The 11475-nt window shown below is 50.0% G+C and overlaps 1 long non-coding RNA gene across 4 annotated transcripts; it reads left to right on the top strand.

The window, feature by feature from the left end:
- The first annotated feature begins 574 nt into the window (after window positions 1-574).
- LOC122456677 lies at window positions 575-10963 on the top strand. Of its 4 annotated transcripts, none has more exons than XR_006275673.1 (3): window positions 577-1424; window positions 2328-2719; window positions 3769-7268. It is a non-coding gene; the product is annotated as an uncharacterized LOC122456677 (long non-coding RNA). The 4 variants fall into 4 exon arrangements; XR_006275672.1 differs by lacking the exon at window positions 2328-2719 and adding an exon at window positions 10949-10963 and having other exon boundaries at window positions 1235-1424; window positions 3769-7680; XR_006275671.1 differs by lacking the exon at window positions 2328-2719 and having other exon boundaries at window positions 1249-1424; window positions 3769-5189; window positions 6769-7268.
- Window positions 10964-11475: the final 512 nt, after the last annotated feature.

Genomic DNA, 11475 nt, shown 5'->3' with positions numbered 1-11475 from the left:
AGAATGCCAGGGCATTCCAGATTTCCCGGAGTGGGAGGGCAAGGCTCAGCCCTACAAATGGCCAAAGTTCATCCAACTTTTCTCAGGAGAGCCTGGATCCCGGTTCCTAGACCTCGGGGCTTAGCTCAGACTCTCTGGCTGTTTGTGTTTCAGCAGCTGAAGAGGACACAAGGTAAGTGCTCTTAGTTCGGGGGCATTAAGGCTGTTGAATATCATGGGTGATATCAGCATTGATCCTAGATTGGGGGGGAGACAGTGGGAGGAAAGGAAGAAATCTCACCTTCCTACAAGGGGTCACTGAGATCAGGAATCCAACTCGGATCAGATGCCAGACTGACACCGGGGCCACAAGCTAGAATCTGGCCCTGATCTCTCATCAAAGATGGATACAAAAATCCTGTCCTACTGATCCTGGTTTGTTGTCCAATTATCAAATACTGACAGAAAATCTCCTCACGGATCCCCTGCTTTTCCCCTCTCACTAGTGTTCGACATAAAATCCCCTCCATTTTGGAGGGAAGTCACTGCCCCGAGTCACGGTCCCAGAGGCTGAGGAAGTTAATCTATCCAGTGATCAACTCTCTCTCCTCCTACTCTATGGCTGGGTCATGGTGGGACGTAGCCCAGCCCCCCGTGAAGTGACCCAGCCTCAGTTTACCCTGCCCCAGCTGTCAAACATCAGCCCCTCCCAACATCCACGGAAATTTCTGGCTCCATCCTCCACACCCTTCCCTATTAAAGGGATACTGCCCCAGCCTCCCTGCTGCGCAGGGGAAAGGCAAGCTGGAGATGGGGGTGCGGGGGGTCAATCACTTTCTAGTGCACAGATCACTGGCCGAGCCTTGGGTGACCAGGCTTCCCTTCCTGCCTCCGCCCTGTGGGGTGAGTCACCTCTCCTGCCTCAGTTTCCCCATCTGTAAACTAGAGATAATGATCCTGACCCTCCTTTGTGATGCGCTCTGAGATCTACAGATGTAAAAGTGCTAGCTAAGATTATTAGTCAGCAGGCACTCCGCTGTGACAGCTGGAGCCCTTCCTCTCCCTTCCCCCCTCCCGGCCACGGGGTGTTCAATGGGGAGCGAGTGACCACGCCAGGGCTGTCCCCTGTTGGCACCTGGGGGGTAATTTGACTATAAAAGTGGCGGCCTGGCTAACATCCGTCCCCCATGGTCCTTGGCGAACACACCTATTGCTCCCCTGCCTTCGGGACCCAGCCTGTTTCTCAATTCTCAGTGATGAGGTCGTGTGACGCGCGCCTTCCGGCCAAAGTGTTTCCGCTTTTCTCTGGCTTCTTGGCACGTTTGCTGTGAGCACAACGGAACGTGAAAGGGAAATTGTCCCAGCTGGGTGGTGTCTGAATCCTTCGTCCACTGCGTGCTGGAGGAAACGAAGAGGCAGGGGAGTTTTGCTGCCTCTGCCCCCCAGTAAGTAGCACTGATGTTTTCTCGCGTTTTTCTCTCTCTGATTCCGTGCAAAGGCCCCAGGACTGGCGCGGGTGTTAAACCGACAAAGGGCCCTTCCCATATCTCATCTTGCACAGCTCAGGGCTGGAACTCTCCCCCCGGTATCTTTGCATGCAGCCCGTACGTTAGGATGAGTCTTTAGACAGGCTGGAGCTTAGTAAACACACTTTTATTTCTAGGAGGCAGAGATTGAGCTCTAGTTATAGCGGGTGCTGGGGCCCGTTTTGCTGCTAGGAAGTGGCAAGTCACCAAATTTTGCATCTCAGACGTGGCAACCACCAGGGGTGTGGAGGAAACAAGCACTGGCCCCTTAAGACAGGCACGCATAGCTCTGTGTGTGTGTGTGTGTGTGTGGTGTGTGGTAAGTGTAACAGGTTTCAGAGTAGCAGCCATGTTAGTCTGTATTCGCAAAAAGAACAGGAGACTTGTGCAACCTTAGAGACTAACAAATTTATTTGAGCGTAAGCTTTCGTGAGCTATAGCTCACTTCAGTGGATGCATTCCTATGAAGTGAGCTGTAGCTCACGAAAGCTAATGCTCAGATAAATTGTTAGTCTCTAAAGTGCCACAAGTCCCTTTTCTTTTTGTAAGTGTACAGTCACACATCCCTTCTCTAGCTGTGTCAACCAGTTGTGGCTTCTGTAGTTTCCTGGCTGGGTCTCCCCTGCCTGGCCCTCACACACGGCTCTGCACTGAGCGCTCCGTGCCCTGCCTCCCACGAGCCAAGTCTTGGGCTTGCACCACCCCCGGCAGCTACTTCGCTGAACTTTCCGGGGGTGGACGGGCAGGGTGGATTGTTGGTCCCTGGATCCTGCCTCTCCTTCCTACCTCTGGCTGCAAATTGCAAACCCTAATTCCCCCAAGAGGGTTTGAATCGCCCGCTCATCAGGCCCTTATCTGCCCAATGGATCTATGTCACATTTTCTGAGTCTGTCGTATTTTCGAGAAGTTTTCTGACCTTTCACAGCTGACATCTATGGCTGTCTGCCAGGCAGTCACCGGCCGCCAGTGCTTTCACGGACATGACGTAGCGCTATTTCTGAAATGCCTAGAACAGAGCCCTAAAGAAATGAGAGGAAAAAACTCCGAGACGGGAAGTGATGCAAGACACTGGGCTAGTTCTGAATTATCCAGAGGGGTTTCTTTTCTGATCTCCTCCGCTTCTCGTGCCATCTCCAATGCTTCACAAAAAGAGCAGGAGCCACCACCACCTACATTTCTCTAGGCACAAGCATTGGATGAGAATAACGTGGGATGTACGTGTTTAAGGATCTAGCCCCCAGTTCAATTTTATATCTAAGTACCCCCTTCCCTCACCCCCCAATGAAAGGGTTCTGTAGTGGATGATGTCCATACAGATGGACCTTTTAGTATAGTTAATTCATTGCTATCGGTCCTACACAAAGATCTGATGTTACTGGGAGGCCATGTTTGTTCCAATCTTTACTTCAGAGCAGTTTTACAAAGAACCATCATTAAGTTTTAGTAACAGGGTACACTTTTAATACTGACCGTACGTTGTGCTAAGTAATTCTTCACTTCACGAGGGAGTTTAGCGGAGAATCCCTCCCCGTCGCTGTCTCTAGCACAGCGTCCACCGAAATATCAACTAACAAGCAGAAAGGGGCAATTCTGCTCTCCTTAGCACTGTTGTAATCTGATATCTGGCTGGGTTTCGACTATTATTCTGAATTTGGAGCTGTCTAAAGGAGAACAGAATATGGCCCCTCTTGTTTCATTTTAGTTTTGATCTTAGGGCTCCAAGATTTTCAATAATATATTTGAAATTCTACTAAAGTTAGAAGGACCGTCATCATGTGTGCACTAGAATGTAAAAATACAGAACTGCTGCTCGAAAAAGCAGCTTCAGTTGCGGGGTCCATGAACATCTTTCAGTTAGGGTGTAATGAAACATGGTTCGTGTGCATCATCCAAATTGTTGCCAGGCCACAAGATTTGAAGCAATTCCCTGCAGGGTAGTGGTGGGGTTTTGCTGTTTTCAAATCGACTCGTGTCTGTAGCGTAGCCCCTGGTATCACAGTGAGAGTTGCCCCCCCCACAAAAAAAATGTAAAAGGTGCTCACCCTGCTTTCCCCCGCATCTCCCACTCCTGGCAGGACTGTGTAAATCGGCCGTAGCTCCATTGGTGTCAATGGGTCCAAATCCCAGCTGGGGTCACTTGGCGTCGCTCTGACAGCAGAACGGTGCTGAGCTCCTCCTGTTGGGGACCTGGATGTATCGATTTGAGTAGCTCTTTGTCCCTTCCTGTCAAGCCCCAACTGAGATGATCTCGTTCATCTTCCAGATTGCAGGAGGGGCAGGCGCTGGGCGAAGCAGGAATTTGCCAGGCACACGGCTCGTGCATTTCACCGTGCCTTAGATCATCACCGGAGAACCAGCGTTAGGGACATCAGGTGAAGCCCAGCTCAGCGTCATTGTGGCTGGAGAACCCGAATCCCTCTGGAATGTGTCCCATGAGCTGAGGCAACACACCGCCAGGACCCAAGAGGTCTGGAAAGGCCGGGTGTGAGACCACAATGTCCCACACCAACGGGAAACCCCACACCAGGTTCAAGAGCTCACTGGGGACATGGATCTGGCCAGGTTATGTTCCCATCCCCAGCTGCTTAGCATGGAGACCCTGCAGAGTGTGCGGGATACTCTGGAGAGTCAGGGAATGCTAGACGAGGACCTGAGAGCCGGCTTTAAGCGGGCCCTGGAGGAGTTCCCCTGGGAGCCCCCATGTGTGCAGAACAACGCCCGATGGTCATCCAGAGCGACGAGACTGAGCTGACATTCCTCTCTGGAAGGCAAACATAAGATCAGGATCTCTGACAACGGCGCCTGCTATGAGGTGAAAGAGCCAAAGGCCCAGGTATACCTGGCCAGGTTACGCTCCCGTCCACAGAAGCTGAGCACCAAGTCCCTGCGGGATGTGCGGGATGCGCTGGAGAAGTGGGAGTTGCTGGACGAGGACCTGAGAGCCTGCTTTGAGTGGGTCTTGGAGGAATTCCCCCGGGAGCCCCGGTGTGGTGCAGCGCAATGCCCGGATGGTGATTAGACATGACCACACCGAGCTGGTGTTTGTTGTCGGGCCAGGGGGAATGTGGAGATCACTGTGTCCGAAGGCGACAGGGAGCCCTGCTACGAGGTGAAGGAGCCCACAGTGGCGGTGTTTCGGGAGAGGTTACGCACTTGCCCACAAAGGCTGAGTGTGGAAAACCTGGAGAGAATTCGGGGAAGGCTGGAGTCCTGGGAGGTGATGACCAAGGAGCTGAGACGCTGCTTCGATCTGGTGCTGAGGGAAATCCGCAAGGAGCCTGAGTGTGTCCAGAACAACCCCAGGATGTGCATCACCTGGGAGGAGATGAAGCTGCGGCTGATCTCCGTAGATGGGGACTGCGAGGTCTCCGTGACCTGCTGTGATGGGAAACCCAGCTACGAGGTGAAGGTCAAGAGCTGGGCAATGTATCGGGAGAAGAATGGCGTCTCTCTGCAGAGCCACACGCATTGAGAACCTGGAGGGTGTGCGGAGGGAGGTGATGGGTCTGTCGGGGACTCCCGAGAAGGTCAAGGAGGCCTTGAACGTGCCGTTAGGGATTTCTCTGCTGAGCCGGGTTGCCTGCAGGAGAATGCCCGCTGGTCATTGAGTGCGATGGGGGGCGAGATGATCTTTGTCTCTGGGAAAGGGAGAAATAAAGTGAACGTTGCACCATCGACGGGAAGGTCAGTTACAGCGTCAGAGCCACCGGGTGGTGACTGTCATTAAGATGTGGCAGAAACTACTCTGCGAGCTCTCTGAAACTTTGCTGAAGTTTATCCCCCAAGTCTTAGTCCAAATCCTATCAAAGCTGATAGTAGGTAGTGAGGTGCCTGGCCTATACCCCCTCCCCTGCCAGAGCCAGGGAGAACCCAGGAGCCCTGCTTCCAGCCTCCCCTCCCCATTCTAACCCACTAGAACCCTACTCCCTGCCCATTGCCTGGGAGAGAACCCAGGAGTCCTGGCTTCCAGCCCCCCCTGCTCTAACCCACCAGACCCCACTCCCCTCCTAGAGCTGGGGAGAGAACCCAGGAGTCCTGGCTCCCAGATTCCTTGTGACCAGGGGAGAGGGATCCTGGGACAGTGCACACCAAACATACATAGCATATAGTGTATAGAAACACAGCTAAATTGAAGCTGGAATTTGAATTCCTACAGGAATAGATTAACTATTATAAGGCCAGAATGAACCACCATTATCATCTACTCCGATCTTCTGTCTAATATCAGCCCTAGGACATCCCTGAATTAATTCCTCTTTGGACTAGGGCAAGATCTCTTAGATCAACTTCCCATCCCTGATTTTAAAATGGCCAATAATGGAGGTGGCTAGAAACTGGAATATATAAATGAATTTCCTTTGCCATAGCTAAGTGTATCCCTGCACCTTTAAACTGCTGTCGGTCAGCTAAGTCAGGAAGCTCTTAGGAAATCCACCTATTGTATGTTTCTTTCTCTAGCCTTATAAGGCCCTAAAAAAAATCACCAAAGATCAGCCGTCTGTGAGCTTGTCAACATGGGGAAATCGACCAACGTAGTTGTAGGGGAATACTCAGGTCAGTCTAGCGATGCCAGCATGATTCCTCATGTGGCCACTCTGTACCGCTTGACTGTGGTATAAAGCAGAGAATTATATAGCTGTATAATTCTCTGTTTAATTTCCCCACATAGACAAGCTGTTTGACCCTAAATCTAAGTGCCTATATGCCTGTGGAGATTGATTAATTTCTAGCCCACAGGGCTGGCTTTGTCTTTATTGTTTTCAGCTGTAATATAAGGAACCTACAGGTGTGTACCCTGTAAGACATTAGCTTAAGCAATTTAGCATAAGTATAGTTAAGTAGGGTAGACCTGCGACCTTTGGCATTGAGATGGCCTAGCGGTTCCCTCTCAATTTTGGGAACTAGATAATGAATTGGTGACACTGGGCCAGAAAGGGTTAAGAGACTAGCAGGCTAAATGACCCAAATTCTACCTTGAAAGACATATTAGAAAAGTATATAAATGATAATTAGGGCTATTCATTATAAATAGCTAACAAACCCAGGTTAGATAGGCGAGAGCTTTGAAATGTAGACTTGTACAGGTAGAGAACTGGAAGACTGTGTATTGATCTGTGTTTCTCTGTATCTTGTTAGAGGTTAATGATGTAACCAGACTGTTCCTGTCTGTTACTATATTCTACTGATTCAGGGATCAAAGGGGATATTAACGTTTAGATGGAACTTGGGTGCAATAACATTATTGTCTCTATTTCTCTTGAAGTCTGTAGTAAAACTATGAATGGCTTAATGGAGAATTACTTTACACTGATGAATGCAATCACCTTGTATACATAGCAATAGGAGTTTACTGCAAAGCCGCAATGTATATTACTTATTTTTCACCCAAGGAATAGCTGCAGTCAAGAGGCTGCCAGAGATCTGCAAAAGAACTCTCGGGCCCCCGTCCTTTATCTCAGATCTGCTTAAACTTGGTCAGGGAGAGCTGGAGTCGCAAGACTGAGGTGTCCAGCTCCAGTCTGGATCACCCTGCTGGTTCTCGTGGAAGAATTTGACCAAACTCTGTATATGGCCTGCTTATTTGGACTATAACCCGATGAGCTGATTCTGGGAAGAACCTTTTTGCAACTCATCAGCCAAAATTTCTACTATGAACCTGCCCTAAGAATGCACCATTATATCATACAGTCATATCTATATGTATAATGACCTTTTAACCACAATATGTTCTCTTTTCTGTTTTAATAAACTTTAGTTTGGTTATAAGAATGGGCTGTAAACGCGTATTTGGGTGAGATCTGAAATATTCATTGACGTGGTGGGTGATGTGTCCGATCCCTTGAGCCTGGCAGACCTTCATACATGATGAACAAGATTTTCAGTAATCCTCACCATATTTGACCTGGCTGTCTGGGTGGGAGCCTGTGATGGGGTGAACTTGCCCCACACTGGAGAGAGGAAGGGGTTAAGCCAGCACTCTTGGCAGCGGAAGCCATGCCCCCTCGCCCCTGCTGGGCATGCTCCGACTGCAGCTGCAGTATAAAAGGGAGCAGCCCAGCCTCAGTCTGGGCTGACCACCGAGGAGGAAGGGTGCACCGTGCCGGCTCCAGACCGGGAGCAGCCAGAACCCCAGACTATGGGAGCTGGAGACAGCAGGACCCAGACAGGTGCTCAGGTACCTGCGGACGCCCCAGGGAGATTGCAGTGGCTGGGAGCAGTGCCGCCCAAGGGGCCTGGAGGCTCCAAGGATGCCGAGTCTTCAACTGCAGGAGTCATGGTAGGAAGTAGCTGAGGGAGGAACTAGCCAGGGTCCCTGCAACTTTGGTGTGTTTCGGGCGGATTCCCCGTCGATTGGGTGGCAAACCTATTGGCCACTATGAGGCCCTGGGCTGAGACCCAGTGGAGCAGGGAGGGCCCGGGTCCCCCTACTCCAGCCTCCCTCTTTGTGGGGCAGCCCACCCAACCCCCTCCTATGGACTCCGGCCATTGGTCCGCGCTTCGCTACAGCCAAGGGGAGTCCTATTGACTCCGGTCATTGGGCCACGAGGCCCTGAGGCTTAGGGCCGCCATGTTGACTTAACCACAGGGCTACCATGCCCTTGCCCCATCCCAGGGTGACAGGGTTTACTTGCTCCATGACAAAGCCCCAGGCTGGATTGATTTAAGGGAGCTGTGGTTTTGATGTCTGGCTCACCAGAGAGGTATTGTAGAAGCTGTTTTGTTGCTGGCTGGATGAATCTAATTATTAGAATAAAACCATCAGTTTTGGGGGCTCTCTGCCCCGTTCTTTGCCATTTGCCCTGACTGAGCGTTCTCAGCCTCCCACCCACCATCCCCAGGCACCAACGGTCACAGAGTTAAAATGGCAATAATAGGTTAACCTGTAGGACTGGGGCACCCCAGTATGATGTGGGTGAGGAAGTTAGATCTGGGCACAGAAGCCCGAGTGTTAGCCTGAACATTCACGATGATGCTCCAGCCCTGCCGCGTGGCAAACCTCCATGTAGAGCAGAGATTTTCCCATCATGGTGAACTTAGCTTGGAAGAGCCCTTCTCACCACTTGACCTTTCAGCTCTCCTGTTCGCTGCCATCAACCTTGGGCATGGGGGAACCTGGCCCGTTGGACTCATTGGGCATGCCAGAGACAGGGCTGGGCCTTCGTCTCTTACCACCAGGGCCTCCAGGAAGGGTGTGAGTACGCAGGTCTAAGAGCTTATGCAAGGAATGGTGCCACATATCCCCGAAGCTGTCCTATTTCTAGCTTCATACGTGGCTTGGTGCTTTTCTGCCTTTATTCCTTGGTTTAATAAATATCTCTAAGGCTGCACTTTGTCCTCAGTGTGCAAGTCCTTGTCATCCACCCCAAGGGTCTCTGCAAGATACTGAACTCATGGGTTTTAGTTCTGGGTAGTCTGCTTCTGGAACAAGAGCCTTCTTATCTTCTGGTCACCTGGCCATCGATACAAATACTGTTGACTGTCAAAAAGAAGGCGGCAACAGGTTGTATCCTGAGAGTTCATTGCACAGCAACACTAGATTGCACAGACAAGACTGGACGATTGCCGCTCTAACGCTGTTAGGAATGGCTGCTCTTTGACCCAGCGAAAACAGGAGGATTCATAAAGGGGATTAACTGATGCCACCAAAATCCACGCCAAATATTTTCACTCCCAATTGGAAACCCTACTTTTGTCCGTCTTTATGACTCCAATACGCATTTTCTACGTGTGTTTAAACTGCCCCGTGCCTTCTGTTTGGTCTTGCTTGGGGGCGACTCGTGGGAGGGGCACAAAGAGTCAAGTGACCCCAGCAGCCAGCCCGGGCAGGGAGAGGAACAGGTGGGGTCAGAGCCTCTCGTCTTCCAGCCACGCTGGCCAGTGCTGTTGCCCCTCACCCAGACTCAGCTTCTGGGGACAGGACCCAACTCTGAGCATGCTCGGGAGGGCAGGGGGAGGAAGGAGGAATCACATGGGGGGGCATGTGGGGAGGTCACATGCCCCCCCCTTTAGCTGGTGCTTCCCTTTGTGTCCCTCCCATGAGTCACCCCCAACTACAAAATGAAACCAAAGAAACGTTTGTAAAACATACTGACCCTGTTTAGAGGAACTAGAAAGGTTCTGTTCGGGTTTTCTTTTTGAACTGGTACCTTTTATTTGTTTCCAGTGAATTGTGTAATGTGGTCTGATGCCACTGGGGCTTCGGCTCTGGGGCCTGTAGTTTCGAGCTCAAGCAAGTGAAAGTCACGTCCGCTGCTTGCTTCAGATGTGGAGTCTCTAGGAACACACAAAGACCAAGGGGAACAACCACACAGACATTCACAAGCACCACATCTAGGTTGTTATACAACTTTTATGAACGTTAGAGTTAAAGTTACAATCACCCAAGCACATAGAAATCCTAGAGAGACCTATGCACATGTTACACCTATAATCATCCTCACATCCTTAGCAGCTGATGCCTGCCTTGCCAACTAACAATCAGTAGAGGGATGGTTCCTGCCAGAGTTTTCCCATAAGGAACTCACTTTCCCAATCTGGGCACCTTATTTTATAATCTAATTCTGACTGTACCTCATACCCTGCAGTTAGAACGTGTGTTAGAGCAATGTGACTACTGGGTAGCTTGTAGTCAAAATTAATCCTCCAGTTAATTTTTCGGCCATCCTGGGTCAGACCAAAGGTCCATCTAGCCCAGTGTCCGGTCTCCGACAGTGGCCAGTGCCAAGTGCCTCAGAGGGAATGAACAGAACAGGTCATCATCAAGTGATCCATCCCCTGACAAACAGAGGCTAGGGACACCATTCCTGCCCATCTGGGCATGTACCCGTTGATACATCTTTTCCCCGTAATCTTATGGGCATCAGGTTATTCTTCGGTCACTTACTTATGTCAGCATTTCTTAGCTCTAAGACTAAGGCCTAGAATGGCTAAGCTACAATTTTACAGGTCTCCGCCTGTAGGCCTTGTGTTTCAGCCCTAATTACCTAGATACTTAATACATAATTATCCCTTTTGACTACAGATCAATCTTATACTTCTATCATCCTAAACTTAACTCTATTTAGCAAACAATGAGTATATATGACATAGCATGTTAGTTAATCGTAACATCACACAATAAATGAAGGATAAATTGAACTAATTGGCTACAGAATGGTGATTGCATGCTGGCAATGTGACGAACTGCATGGCTCAGGAGGAAGGAAATATGGAAAGGTAGAAGCACCCAGCTTTGGAGTATTCAAAGGAGCGATTTAAAAGGGCGAATTCTTGTTAGTTGTGCGGGTTGATACAGGCACGCGACGAATGGCAAAGGATGAAATTGAAACTGAAAAATCCTCCCATGAGAGAATCACATCTGAAAAAGAGCTCGGCAAGTTTGTCTCTTTCACCCTGATCCTAGTAAAATAAACTAACTCACCCACCTTGTCTCGCTGAATCAGACGTATTTCTGGTACGCCACCGCCATCTCCTGGACATTGTCTGGAGCACCAGAGAAGCCAGATTTCAGAGTAGCAGCCGTGTTAGTCTGTATTCGCAAAAAGAAAATGAGGACTTGTGGCACCTTAGAGACTAACAAATTTATTAATAACAAATTTATTCATCGGATGCATCCGATGAAGTGAGCTGTAGCTCATGAAAGCTTATGCTCTAATAAATTGTTAGTCTCAGAGAAGCCAGAGAGCACCTCATGACAAGTGTCCGATAGAAAGCAGAGGGCAGCGTTGCCCATCGGGGTATAACAAACCTGAAGTCTCCAAGGAGAACCTTAGAAGCTGCTGAGCTCAGAGTTGCGACCAGATCTCTGTGGTGCTTCGGGCCAGCTTCTTCCGTCCAGCCGAGGGTTACCAGGAATATGAAGCAGTGAGACTTCCTTTCAGAGGTTGTATTTCTCCTGTTGTATATCAACTATTGAAAGCTGCCTTGTCAGAGCTTAGCTTGCTCCACTGTGTGATCCCACGGGATTTCC

This window comes from Dermochelys coriacea, chromosome 14, assembly GCF_009764565.3.
Source record: "Dermochelys coriacea isolate rDerCor1 chromosome 14, rDerCor1.pri.v4, whole genome shotgun sequence".
NCBI classification, from domain to species: Eukaryota; Metazoa; Chordata; order Testudines; family Dermochelyidae; genus Dermochelys; species Dermochelys coriacea.
Note: the sequence above shows the minus strand (reverse complement) of the source record. Positions and strands in the feature narration are given on the sequence as shown.